Source organism: Mesocricetus auratus, unplaced genomic scaffold, assembly GCF_017639785.1.
Source record: "Mesocricetus auratus isolate SY011 unplaced genomic scaffold, BCM_Maur_2.0 Super-Scaffold_100676, whole genome shotgun sequence".
Classification (NCBI taxonomy): Eukaryota; Metazoa; Chordata; class Mammalia; order Rodentia; family Cricetidae; genus Mesocricetus; species Mesocricetus auratus.
The window spans coordinates 35,841,357-35,855,826 of NW_024429266.1; the positions used below are offsets into that span (position 1 = coordinate 35,841,357).

General features: G+C 44.2%; 1 long non-coding RNA gene across 2 annotated transcripts; it reads left to right on the forward strand.

The window, feature by feature from the left end:
- Window positions 1–5,494: 5,494 nt before the first annotated feature.
- On the forward strand, window positions 5,495–10,619 carry LOC121137234. 2 transcript variants are annotated; one of them, XR_005874471.1, is made up of 3 exons: window positions 5,495–5,652; window positions 7,757–7,881; window positions 9,794–10,619. It is a non-coding gene; the product is annotated as an uncharacterized LOC121137234 (long non-coding RNA). The 2 variants fall into 2 exon arrangements; XR_005874472.1 differs by lacking the exon at window positions 9,794–10,619 and adding an exon at window positions 8,330–9,578.
- Window positions 10,620–14,470: the final 3,851 nt, after the last annotated feature.

Genomic DNA, 14,470 nt, shown 5'->3' on the forward strand with positions numbered 1-14,470 from the left:
AAGCTCTTCCAAGAACATGTCTTTAAACTTGAAACTGAAATTTTTCTTATTTCCATAGTCTTTTCAAGGTGTAAATTACTGGGCTGAAGATCAAATAGGTAAGAAAACAGACACATACTGTCATAAAACATATAACATCTTCCATAGAGTTTATTGTCCTCCATGTTGGTGACTCCAGATACTGCTGGACATGGTGGCACATGTTAATAATCTTAGAACTTTGGAGACTGAGGCAGAGGGATTGTAAGTTCTTGGTCATCCTGGGATGCACAATGAGATCATGTTACAAAAAAAAAGTAAAGTGAAAATAGTAGCAAAATATTCTACATATGCATTATCTTGATGGGCACAGGCAAGGGCATGTGTAGTATAAATATTGCCCAGAAGATGGCAGTATAGAGCTACATTTGTGTCCTGTCACTGGGAAGGGCGGTCTGGGTTAGTTTGCTTAGAAAGACTCTGACCTTTAACTTTACACAGTATAGTGAATGCACCAGTTATTTATGTAGTTCTATCATTGTTTTAAACAGCAGCCCCATGCACATTTTTCTATTTTTTGTATGTAAATGACTAAGAACTGTGTATTAAGAACACAGGCTGTGGTTAGCTAAAAAAATTAAATGTTCTCAGAAACACAGTTCTTACAGTAAGTAACTAGCAGATGCCATTCAGTGTGGACTGAGATAAACTCAGGCCAGAATCTACATTTTGATTGGTTTTGCTTTCAACATGCCTTTTGTTGTTACTATTATTGTTTTGATTTGATCTTTTGAGACATGGTCTCTGTGTAGCCCTGCAAATTGCTGTGTAAACAAGGATGACCTCAAAACTCAGACAGCCCCCTGCCTCTGCTCTCCAGTGCTGGACACTCTTTCCTCTATGAGTTAGCAATTCTGCCATTTCCAGGTGCTTATGCATCACTTTCTTCTCCCATTTGGGGGAATGTTAAAATTAAAAAAGATGCTCTAAAGTACATACACACACACATACAAAATGTTCAGGGTGCTTATTAGGAATTATATAAGACAGACATCAGGATACACTAAAATCTGAAAATTTGTGGGGTGAATTTTTTTTAAGCTTTCACTTGTTAAGATATCCTTTCTCGGGCTGGAGAGATGGCTCAGCAGCTAAGAGCACCAGCTACTCTTCCTAAAGACTCAGGTTCAATTCCCAACACCCACATGGCAGCTCACAAGTGTCTGTAACTCCAGTTCCTGGGGGTCTGATGCCCTATTCTGACATACAAGGGCACCAGGTGTGCACACGGTGCAGACATACATGCAGGCAAAAGACTCCTACACACCCAAATGAAGAAAAGATGTCCTTTCTTCGTTGATATTGATGGCTCCTGCTGAGCATCCTTTGGGAGGATTCCATGGTTTTGGTTACTTTCGTGGCATTTCTTCTTGAAAGAATTAATAGGATGCCAGTAATCAAAAGTCCAGAATACTTTTTATTGTCAAGGAAATCTAGTCAAGCAAACATAATCAGGTGTAACCCTTTCATCTATAGAACCCTTAAAACAGGCAATAATATTGAAATGGGTTTGAATGAAATCATTTTTTCCAAAAATATGTTTAAGTTGAAAATTAAATCATCCATTTGTTTTCCTGGTTGGAGTCTGACTGGCTGTAAGATTTTTAATTTACAAGTTGGGTGTGGTGGTGCACGCCTTTAATTCCAGCACTCTGGAGACAGAGGCAGGTAGATCTCTGAGTTTAAGCTCTGTCTGGTCTACAGAGTGAGCTTTGGGATGGCCAGAGTTTCTCAACCATGAATAGAACAGTATTACATTTTTAAAGCAAAGACATTTACTAGAAGGCTGCCAATTTTTTTTAAATTGGTACTTTGAAAATGATCAAAAGAACCATGCTCTCATGTAAGATATTTAAAAACAGAAAACATGCGGCTGTCCTTTTCTGTCCTTTCAGACAATAATCTACTTTCATGGGATATATCCATCTTCAATAGACCATACATTTAGAAAAGTGCATACTATTAATCGTAAATTTGAACTATTCTATAGACAGTAAGTGGCCACACTTTTTTATAGTGAGGCCTGTTTTATTTTGTGTTTCAGTGAGAGATGAATGCCTTATACTGAAATATGACAGAGGATAAAGGAATGAGGGGGGGCAGATTCTTGGGCTATTCACAGACCTAAATAGTGATTGAAGGATGTACTGTTAGGTTTGTTGCTGTTGGGTTTTTTTGTCTGTTTGTTTTTGTTAACTTGATACAAACTGTAGTCATCTGGAAGAGGGATTCTCAGTAGAGGAATTACCCCCATCAGATTGACCTATAAGGAAAGTCTGTGGGACACTATCTTGACTAATGGTTGATGTGGGAGGGTCAAGTCCACTGTGGGTAGTGCCATCCATGGGCAGGTGGTCCTAGGTTGTATAAGAATGTAAATGTAGCCGGGCGTTGGTGGCGCATGCCTTTAATCCCAGCACCCGGGAGGCAGAGGCAGGTGGATCTCTGTAAGTTCGAGACCAGCCTAGACTACCAAGCGAGTTCCAGGACAGCCTCCAAAGCCACAGAGAAACCCTGTCTCGAAAAAAACCAAAAAAAAAAAAAAAAAAGAATGTAAATGTATTCTAGGAGCTTCCTCCTAAAACCTTTACAATTTAACTGGTGCCTTATCCTGGCCTCCTGATAGATCTACCCTGCAGGTACACACCCAAGAAAATCCCCTAGGGTTACACCTTCCATCTACCTGTGAACTCTGTCTATGATGGACAAGTAAATTATCAAGAATTCACTGCTGATCCCTCTCAGGACAAGACAAGGCACAAGGCTGTTTGTGACACTAACACCCCCTGCCCCAAATTTCAGCGACTTAACCTCACAAATCTTTGATTTTCACCCACACTCTTGTCCAACTCATCACTTGCAGGTCGGCTATGCTGGCAGACCCATCTTGACTGCTGCTTCCATAACCTTTAAAGAAGCAACCAAGGGAAATGAGCAAGCCTCATGCTGGCACGGTTACCTGGTCAGGTTGGCACAGGTCATTTTCACACACATCTCATGAGCTCAAGTAACTGACGAGGTCCTTCCTAGCTTCGAACAGGGCATCTGAGTGCGATCCTACTGTGTTCATGAAATGAGGAGGGAGCAAGGCTGGGAACATCCCTAATGGCACTCTCACTGCCTTATTATTCTTCCCAACTGTACACAAGCACATCATGTTTCTTAAGGGAAATTCCCTCGAAGGTAAAGTCACTTGATGAATGACAAGAGCTGAGCTGCCTTATTCAGGATGATGTCTTGAAACCACTGCTTACTTTGAAAAGTCATTCTATGCAGTATTTTATAGGGGTGGAACACAGATCCTGCAAATGCAGCCTGCTTCAGAGACCATCTGTAGATTATGGAAAATGTGAACTTAGGTGACTGCAACGGCACTGAGTCACACATCAGTGGCACCTCTTTTCCATGGAAACAGGAGACAGTCTGCAATTTCCCAACAAGGGTGCTGCCCAGATTAGAGGTGAAGGCTCACTTCCAAGTCACTGTGCTTCTCCAGGCCTGGTGGGGTTCTCTGTGATTCAAGGGAGACATAACTTGAATTTCCCAGTGTCTCTTGAACTTCAGCTGCCGGCGTGGGAACTGGGCTATTGCTTCCAGAAGGGTCACTTCAGGGCTTTCTGTTTTCATTACAAGAATAACAAGTATGCCTTAGCAGTCTGCAGGATTTGGTTCCCTGACACCACAAAGGGCATGGCCTTTACACAGGGAGACTTTGCAAAGGCTTGCCATCCATTCACTCTCCATTTGTCAAGTGATTTCCCGTTTGGCTTTGGCACTTTTACCCCATCTGCCTGTAATGTCTCTGTTTTGGAATTCCTTCCAAACACAATTCCTTGACTGGGGATGAGGAAGACTTCCCTTTGAGCTGTTTCTTGGGATGGTAGAGGTCATGCCTGTAATATTCCCCACTGTACGGGACTCTTCCTTGTACATGGCACTCAGAACATAGTGTCGAATGAACGAGAACACGATGAGCTCATCTTGGTGGTGGTTTTCTATCTTGTTACTGTGAATCAAATGTCAAGTACCCCCCCAGGTTCATCTGTTTGAACACTTGGTTCCCCCCAGGCTGGACGCCCTGTTTTAGGAACCTCTGCGGTGGGACCTGGAGTATGGAAGGGGGTCATTAAGAGTGAGGCTTTGAGGGTTCTGCTGACTCTAGTCCTAGCCTGTCTTCTCTGCTACTTGGCTGGTGTCCACGTGAACAAGCCATTGCTTTGTGCTATCACCGTAGACCTCTGCTTTGCCTGTCCTGCCATGGTGGACTGTGACCTTCTGATACTTTGAGCCCCCCCCAAAAAATCTTTCCTTTTCTTTCCTAACAGTTAAGCTGGTCAAAGCAACAAGACTAGCTAGTAACACACTTACTTTTGACCAATGGCAAAAGACTATAAGGTACTAGACTGATCTGAGAGACATAAAGACCTTTGGCACATTAGACTAAGGGAATGAGTTTGTAGTTTTATTTTCCAATTAGTTTATTTGCTAAGTTGTTTGTATCTCATACCCATCCCTGCTCGTATCCATCTTCCCAGCAAATTTATCTGTTGATTATTCTTGGAATGGGCATACTCCTTGTTACGAGGTGAACTGTATCTCTTCAAAAAAGAGAAGTTAAAATCCCAGTATGTTAGAATGTGGTCTTACTGGGAAGTAGGGTCAGTGTAGGTATTAAATGAAGTCGTTCTGGATTAGAGTGGGCCCTAAGCTGATACAGTTTGTGAAGAATGACTTATAAAGAACAGATCACGTGACAATTCCATGGGTGGCTGCAGGGGCAAGCTAAGGAATACTAGAGACTGCTAAGAAATCACCAGGAGCTAGGAGCAGCAGCAAAGATTTCCCCCTCCTGGTGATAAGGGAGCCCAGCTCTGCCTATGCCTTGATGTTGGTGTTCTAGCTGCCAGCACTGTGAGGTGATACATTTCTGTTGTTTGAAGCCATTGGTGCTACGTTATAGCACCCTTAAAACAGTGACATTCTGCCAGACGTCGGTGGTGCACGCCTTTAATCCCAGCACTCGGGAGGCAGAGGCAGGTGGATCTCTGTGAGTTTGAGACCAGCCTGGTCTACAGAGTGAGTTCCAGGTCAGCCTCCAAAACAATACAGAGAAACGCTGTCTCAAAACAAAACAAAACAAAACAAAAAAACAGTGACATTCCTCACCTCCACAAGCTCTGCTTCCTGTATCTACCCATCCCCAGGAGGACACACTGAACATGTTTCTTCTTGGAGTTCTAATTAGTAGGCTGGCTGGTTCCTTTTGCCTTCTGCTGCGCCTGTGTCTACTAGGAGGCAAAACATGGGTAAACAGGCAGGGGATTCTGAAGAGATTGATACGAAGAGATCAACGGTTAATTACAAGAAATAAAACGAGGCATTAGAGGAACACAAGACCCAGTCACTCATCAGGGATGTGAGACCGGATAAGCAAACTAGGAGAGGGCTCTGGAACGGCAGGTGACAGGAAGCATGAGGGATGGGAAGGGCTGCACTCAGGTTAGCAGAGACCATTCCTGAGCTTCCTGGCAACCAAGCTTCCTCCACATGCCTAGGAGACAACAGTGAAAAGGCCGGGTGTGGTGGGAGCAACTGATAATTAAAGCCAGAACCGTAAGTGGGCTGGTAGCTGCCTTTGATTGCAAAGACGGTCTGGGAAGGAATGCCGAGAAGGTTGTGCCAGGAAGAATGACATCATGAGGAAAGGCTTCGAGGAAGGCGGAAAAAAGCAAGTCTTTGTTAGAGCGCCTGTACAAAAAGAAAGTGAAAGAAAGAAAAGGAGGAGGAAGAGAGGAAGGAGGGAGGCGGGCAAGAAAGAGGTCTTCCTCGGGGGTCCTGTTATTCTCTCGTGGCCTTTGACTTCCATCGATTAGCTGATAAATTATGCATGACCATCTCCACTGGCCTTCGGACCCGGCAGGGAGAAATGATGGATGTTCTGGTGACCCGCGTAATTTGTTTGGATTCAGAACAATTGTCTCAGCCTGTTGCTTAAATTGCTTTCACCATCCCTACCCTCCGTTGGAGGGTTGAGCCTGGCTGGAGGAAGGGGTAGCCATTGAGATTTCAGCACACATCTCTAGTGTAGCCTGTCACTGAGAGCTTTTAGTCTTCTGTGTCAGAAGAGCAGTAAGAGCATTCAATTCAATGCCTCCCTGCTGCAAACACACTCGAGGTCCCCGGGAGATGGGAGCAGAGGGAAGAGGTGGGTGTGCTGAGGGAAAGAAACAAAAGCAAGGCTTGAACGAAGCCTGTCCCCTCTGCTGGCCCTTCCAAGAGAAAGGCTGGTGTCGTAGAAAGTAAGCAGAGTCCTGTATAGGGGTCGACATTAGAATGAATAGTTGTTTTCTAGAAGTACTCTGACCTTGAAGAATCATTGTGGTAAACAGTAACGCATCCTTGTGGAAAACAGTGGTTGTTTCCTGCAATTTGTTGAATTGTTTTACTGAAGGGGCGTTGCAGCCTTCCATGACTTCGGTCACAAGATGCCCCCGAGGCTTTTCGATTATTGTGTATTGCAAACGATACATAATAGAGGACTAGAGTCATGTGGATTTGTGGTGCTCTCCTTTAGAGAGACATATAGATTAGATTAGGCACCTCGGTATGAGGAAATACTTAACCCATAAACAGCTCTGTGTAACAATCAATGCCTACATCTTTGTATGGCGCTTAGGGTTCAGTTGTCAGAGCCTCAGCTTTCTGCAGCCACACACAGGCCTGCGAACTTCATCTTGACCTGACCTCTTTCTTCAACCGACCCAGGCAACACAGAACACCCTGACAGGCTGGGCTGGGCACTGGGCTGGGCAACAACTGCTGTTCTGTCCCCACAGGCCCCTGTGAGTGATCAGAGCCGTGGGGCAGGGAACAGGTGAATGATCGAAGCCATTAGACGACCACCATGGACTCAGCACCAGCAATTAGGCCTCCAAAATTTGAGGGCAGGAAGAACATCTGGCCACTCATGAAAGTATTTTAAGTGATAATTTGTTGGCATTTATATTTATCTTTTGGTTTTCTTTTTTTTTTTTTTTTTTTTTTTTGGTTTTTACGAGACAGGGTTTCTCTGTATTGTTTCAGAGGCTGTCGGTCCAGCCCGGCCTCGAACTCACAGAGATCCACCTGCCTCTGCCTCCCAAGTGCTGGGATTAAAGGCGTGCGCCACCACTGCCCGGCTATCTTTTGGTTTTCTAAACATAAATTTAATAGTTTTCATGTTTCTCACTGCCCAGAGTTCCACAGGTTTTTGTCTATCCCTAGAAGTTTGGGGTAGAGAAAAATCTGGATCTTTGTACCAAGGGGACTGGGATGGGGGTCCCTTCCAACACAGACAGAAGTTGAGATGTAGAGTCAAAATTAGGGGAAGGGAAGAGTAGAGAGAGGATGGGGAGGCTCAGAAGAACAGATATTCACAAGTGAGCAAGTGAGAGATGACCTGAAGAAATTCTAGAAACTTCAGACAGGTTTCTGCACTTGTGGGGCTCATGTAAGAGGTGGGAAAAGGTAAAAGGGCAATTGTTCCCTAAAAGCAAACCAAGAGTGAGGCAGTTGCCACAGTGGCTGGGCCTCAGTTTACTGAATTAGTTCTTGGGTAAGTGTTTGGGCAGCCAGTCAGGGTGAGTCATTGCAGCCGCAGCACAAGAATATTTGCTACATCATAGAAACTATCTCATCTGGAGCCAAATAATGCTTGTGTTGTTAATTTGCATTCCAGCTGTATCAGGCAGGGGACCGGAGGACTCTCCAGTCACAGGGAGGAAGATCAGTGCACAAAGCCACAGAGGAGAGTGTTGCTGGCCTTACAAACATTCTAACTGGAATGTGCTACAGAAACTCCAGGTGAGTCACTGAACGGAATCAGAAGTAATAAACTGCTACTGGGCAAAGAGCCCAAGACAGACTTTCTGTCCATTTCCAGCTCTGCGCTGATTAGCTCAGTAACCGACAGCATCCGGGACTTTTTTCTACCTGTGATGGCTGTGGATGTGATGGGCTCCGTTTCTCTTCAGAGGCTTCCCTTTGCCAGGCTCTACGGTGCCTGTGGTGGTGCATCCATCACCCCAGCTTTCACAAGCTGCTTCCTGCTCCATCTCTTTCCTCCCACTTGAGACACAGGCAAAGCACAGACATCGCCTGTCTCCTCTCCGTCGTAAAACACCGCTAACACAAAGCAGTTGTACATAACAGACTTTCCCAAAGATGTTGTGGCTAATGAGAACAGACAGAGCTATTATTGCCTAGAGCAGGAAATGATTCCAAATTTAACATCAGATGATATTGTTCCTAGAAATGCGTTGGCTATTCCTTCTGTGGAGAATCTCTGCCTGCTTGTGTCCCTCCTTGGCATCTCCAGGGCACTGCGAAGCCAAAGTTGTCTAAAAAGAGATCAAGAAATACCCCATCTGTCTCTATGGATGGAGCTACTATTTATTAAGAGGCAAGACTACACTAACCACTTACAGTATCTCACTTAATCCTCTCTGTGCAATTCCCTGTGGGAGACATTCTTTGTCTGCAGTTGAGGAAACTGAGTCTCAGAAACACAGAGTTAGGATCTGGACCCTGCTCCTTCTTCTCCAAGCCCTTGCTTCTAATTGCTATGCTGCTGCCCTGCATTCCTTAGATCATCAGAATGCAGGCCTATCCTTACCCCTTAACTCAGCAAAGTTTTCTGTAGAGTCAGGCAAAAATTCCCCTAACATTTTCTCCCATGCAATTGAATCCTTTGCTTTGGCAAATCCACCCGCCCCCTTAGAACTTTCACGCCGGCTCTGGTCTTTCCAGAGGCGTCTCTCTGACTCTTCTAGATAGCATTTCAGCTGTCTCTGTCCCTACTCTCCTTTTTCCTGCTCTGTCAGCTCACCTGAGGAACTAGTATCTATGTGTTCTGCTCCCTTTTTTAAAAGCAGACGAATCCATAAGGCAACCACAGGCCATTTGACCCCACACTGAATCTCTTAGGTATTTCTCCCACTTGGGGCAGGGTGGGGGCCTCCCAAGCTGAAGTTGTATATTCTTCCTCTTCTTGACCTTCTCAAGGTTGGGTTTGGCATTCCATTAAGCTGGGACAGTCTGCCTTCCTGAGTCCTCGTAATTCTAAATTATGTCTTTGCCATTGGCTGGGATAATAGCCCCAGATAAGAGGGAGCAGACATTCAAATAGAGTACTGTGGTCCTCTGGCATGACCTTGGCTCGGAGAGACCCAAGAACCCAGTCTGTATGAACCCGAGGGAAGAAACAGCTTCACTGTCCTAAGGAACACACAGTCCTATCTCCAAGCACCAGGAGAGGATGAGTCACAAACTAGTGAGCAGATTTCGGGGGCTGGGGATACCTATTTGCTGTGAGGCACACTGTCAGCCCCCCCTTTTTTTAAGAAGGAAAGAGAGAAAGCCAAGCTGACAGTGATGGAACTCAACAATAGGATATGAAAGATAATTATCCAAAGCAGACAGGGACAGCCAAGTTCTAAGTGTTGAGTGATGATAAGTGGTCCAGGCAGTCATAGGAAGAGCGGAGTTGACCTGGGAGAAAACTGAGCCTGGATGATGATGGCCTGTGGTCCCCTACAACAGTGGGGCGGGTGAGCAGGCTCCAAGAGGAGTCTAGCCTAAGGAAAGGTGGGGGTGGGGTGGGGAGAATGTGAGCGATGTGTTCAAGGGACAATGAGTCACCCACTTGGCTTTCTGCTCTCTCAACAGCTGCCACATAATAGTAGGCATGTAACAGGTTATCATTTCTTCTTTTAAGACCTCAAAAATAAAACAAGAGATCCAAATTCTCAATTTGGAAAATTCGCTCGTGACGTCAGTGCTCAGAGGCTTCGAAGGTGATAATTCCTGAGCTGAAGATGAACCTGAACACCGACAAAATTCTCACTCTCACTTGTTGGAAAATCCATTTATTGAATGCTGTGGTTTGGATTCTGCTTTAGGAAAACCTAAAAATAACCTGGTCAAAGCTTGCTTTAATTAGTGAACATCAGTGATGATTTCAACATTCTCCTAGCTGATCACAAACTTTCCCAATGTCTTAAATACTTTAAAGCTACCTGATGCCAGGAAATGTTTGCCTACAGAAACTAACCCTGTTCATATTACTACACAAACCTCATGGCAACTTCACATCAGCCGTTGCTATGACATTTGTGTTTTAGGATGTGCTTCCTAGGATTAGAGCGCTGTTTCTGATGAGTTCTGCCTGTCTCTTCAGACTTCCAGGTATGTGCTCATAGAGACTGGGCTGTGAGCTCTTCTCTCCAGCCAGTACTGAAGCAGCCTCACCTCCAAGTAGGGAGAAGTTAGAGACAATGCAGGGACACTCTGTTTTTTTTTGTTGTTGTTGTTTTGTTTTTATGAGACAGGGTTTCTCTGTATCACTCTGGTCTTTTCCATCAAAGATGCACTGCTTTTTCCAGGATGGCTTTCTGTTTCTAACTCACACTAGAATTACTCTTTTTTATTTACCACCATTGTTTCAAAAGTAACTTTTAATCTTCTCTCTTTCCTAGTGGTTACTGTGTATCTCTAGTGTAGCAGGAGAGGCAATTGTTTCTGATACCATACTTTTAACAAAAAGGGAGGGAGGGAGGGAGGAAGGGAGGGGGAAGAAGGAAGGAAGAAGGAAGGAAGGAGGGAAGGAAGGAAGGAGGGAGGGAAGGAAGGAAGGAAGGAAGGAAGGAAGGAAGGAAGGAAGGAAGGAAGAAAAAACAGAACTTGAACTTGTCAGGGGACTGAAGGAACAATTGCTTGAGACATTATATTCTCCAAGTCATGGGCACATGCTAAGGGAAAATTAGCTAATCCTCTCTAGAATACATTAAAACAGCTTTTCCCCAGCTCAAAACCACTTTTCAAAGGGTGCCTGGGTACAAAACTAAGGCAAGCAAAACTTACCCACAAGAATGCCACATACTGTGGCCCACAACAGAACATAGCTGGAACTGTGACACTGTGACACACTCAGAAACAGCAGTGAGCAAACGAGGGTGCAGGGAGGGAGCTAGGTGGCCTTGAGCACCCGACACCCCCTCCCCCCATTTCCCTTCAGAAAGCGAATGGGAAACACCCATTGTGCTGCTGCTTGTGGTGAGCAAATAAAAAAATCTAAAAGCCCTGTGTAAACCTCTGGGTTTTGTCTGTAACACTTGTGACATCACAGAGGTGACATCAGAGAGGTGACTGGGGGATGTAAGATAGTGCAAAGCTTATTCCTCGGTGGGTGTGCACAGCATGTGTGTCCACAGCATGTGTGTGGAGATTGAAAACCATCTCCAATGTAGGTTTTTGCTTTAAAAAATGACTCATTCATGGTGTGTGTGTGTGTGTGTGTGTGTGTGTGTGTGTGTGTGTGTGTGATATCTGGGGGAGGAATGTGTGGAAGTAAGAGGACAACTTTGTGAAGTCTTTTTTCTCCTTCCATCTTTATACACTTTTACATGTATTCCAGGAACTGAACTCAGCTTATCAGACTCTCTCCCAATATTTATTTATTTTGTGTATACCATTTGCATGTGTGGTTTTTTGTTTGTTTGTTTTTTAACAGAATCTGGAGATTTCTCTCAGGTTTTCCTGCCGGTGAGGCAGACACTTTCTCAACCTATGTATCTCCCCAGCCTCAGAGCCTCTTTCAGAAAGGCACCTGTATCTGCCATTTTAAGTGATTTAAATCCAACAATTAGCAGATCATTAATCAATACCCTAAGAAAGTGGTTATTCTACTGTTACTTTGTCTTCCAAATGGGCCGTTTCTCTTTGTTCTTGTCGTTGGGATTCTCTCCACGGAAGAAAGTATTAGAAAGACCTGGAAGGAAATGGGGTGACATTTTTCTGAGTGTCTTCTATTTAGAGGCAAGGGCTTACTTTATACCCCATATGACAGCTGATTTGACAATATAGAGAAGGTATGGAAGAGGGAGAAAATAACTGAGAGCCACCAGCCAGGAGAACCTGTGAACCAAGCGTTTGGAATGCCTTGAGAATTATGGTCAGATGAGCCGGGTCTTCTGGAGTGAACTGAACTCATTAAGACTCCATGGTCCCAGGGAGGAACAGAGGGAGGCTGCCCAACCCCCTCTCCAGCTCCTTTTGAAGCCTGATCAATAAGAATGTCACAGAGCCCTTTTCTAAGGCGGCCATGATCTGTTATTCAGGAAAAAGAGGGAGCCCTTCAAGGCAAGTCAATAGCCCAATCTCCCAATGACTGGCTTTGCTGCCTGGAGTGTGCCGTGCTCAAAATGCCCAATAGCTTTCGGTCCCCATCTGGAGCTTATTCTAAAACTGCCTGATTTTTAACTCATTTCCATTTGAGGCAAAATCACTACTGTAGTTGATGCTAACAGGCTGGCAAGTGGGCCCTTGATTTTGCTAAATGAAATATTATTTCTCCCATGCCTTGAGTAAGACCAACGACTTACTACGATGAGCACTTGCTAGCAGAGCTGACTGGACAGAAGGGAGCACTGTGTGACACACAGGGGCTCCCAATACCTCTAGGAGGAATGGAGGTGTGGGAAAGATGGAGAGGTTTGTTTATGTTTGGTTGTTCGGTTTGGTTTGATTTTTTGTTTGTTTTAAAATTTTCTTTCTCAGGGGGTGCTGCAGGGGTGAGGGGAGGATATGGGGGAACTGGGAGGTGAGTGGAATTAGGGTGCATGATGTGAAAAAATCAAAAAAGAAATTGTATTAAATATTTTTTAAAAACTTTTTAAAAATCTAGTTTCTCAAAGACTCAGTTAGCAGTCAAGATGGCAGTGATGGTTACACAGAAACATTTCTCCCAGAGTAAAGCTTTTATGACTAAATAAAATAAAAATATTGCTCCAATAATTTGTTTTATAGATATTTGTCTAACTATGGCAGACAAAATGAAAGCTGGCCAGCCCCTCCCCCAAGGACCTCCGACTGCCAGGTTCCACCTACAGAATACTCTGTGTTGGACTCTGCCCCTACCCTACAGAGTAAAAAGCCCAATCTCTGGATGTGAAATCCCACCAGTCTCCATCCTGAAAAGTTCCACACCCTTCCCAAGAAACTCTATATAAGCCCTGTGTCCAGTTTAGTTTGCTGCTGTTTCACTCCCAAGCAGATACAGCTGCCCTCCTGGATTTTTTTTTCTCCCAATAGATCTCTCGTGTGAGGTTTGTTGTGGCATTCCTTGGCTCCCAGCTGCCAGGACACCTTTCTATCCGGACTAGAATGTTCACACCAGGATACCTTTCCATTCGAACTATAATGCTCACAAAAAGTATCCCTGTCCCCTGGGAACTTACAATTGTTGTTTAAACACATGGTAGGAGAGAGCCAACCCCTCCAAATCGACCTATGACCTCTGACCTCTAGAAATGCACAGTGTACACACACACACACACACACACACACAAACACACACGAGTAAATGTAAAAAGTAAATAAAGTTCATGGGCTGGGGGTAAAATACTTGCTATGGGAGCATGAGGACCTGAGTTTTGTCCCCCAAACACCTACATTTCAGAAGTCAGGCATGGTGACCGGTAACCCTAGAAATGGATAGGGTCAAAGACTGGGGGATCCTGAAGGCTCTCTCTGGCCACCACACACAGAGACAAATGCATATGAGACAAGCATACACACACAACACAGACAGAGGAAAGGAAGGACTGCAAGAGTTGATGGAGCATATTTAAAATTCAGTAGAAACCCAGGAAATGAAATGATGAGAGAGAGCTCCTGTTCACCTGTGGGACTCATGAGCCCTTTGTATCCTCAGGAAAGCAGGCATTTTTAATGTCCCTAGAGGGGTGTAAAGTGGTGTGACTTCTCAAAGAGGACATCCAGCAACAGAAAGTAAAGTCCTCAGAAGGTTCATAACTTCCTCTACTGGAATTTTCACAATTAAGAAACAAACATTATACTTCATAGTAGGCAAAACTGGAAACTATCCAAACATTCGGTGATACAGCATTGACTGAGTTATTGAATATTCATTAGTAAAATGTGTGCAGAAATTAGATGCCATGTTTTCAAAAAACAAATTTCATAATGTTCACACCATATTGTTGAATGGAAAGCAGATGACTATACAACTGTGCATAGTATGAGCTCAAAAGTTTCATATATAACCATATATCTCAGGATTGTTGCATATAGAATTATTAACAGTGGCTGTTTCTGTGTTCTTCTAAAATCTTCAAATTTCATACTGTGTTGTATGTGTGACTATAGATGTGAATTGTGTATATATATATGTATATATGTATATGCTTGAATATAAAATATCCAGAGCTACATATCACCTTTGTGGTTACTAATGAAAGCAGTAATTCTTTTTGCTTTTAGTTTATTGAGATAGGGTCTTGTAACCCAGGCTGACCTCAAACTTACTATGTAGCTGAGGATGGCTTTGCACTCCTGATCCTCCTGTCTACACCTCCTAAGTGTTGGGATCAAG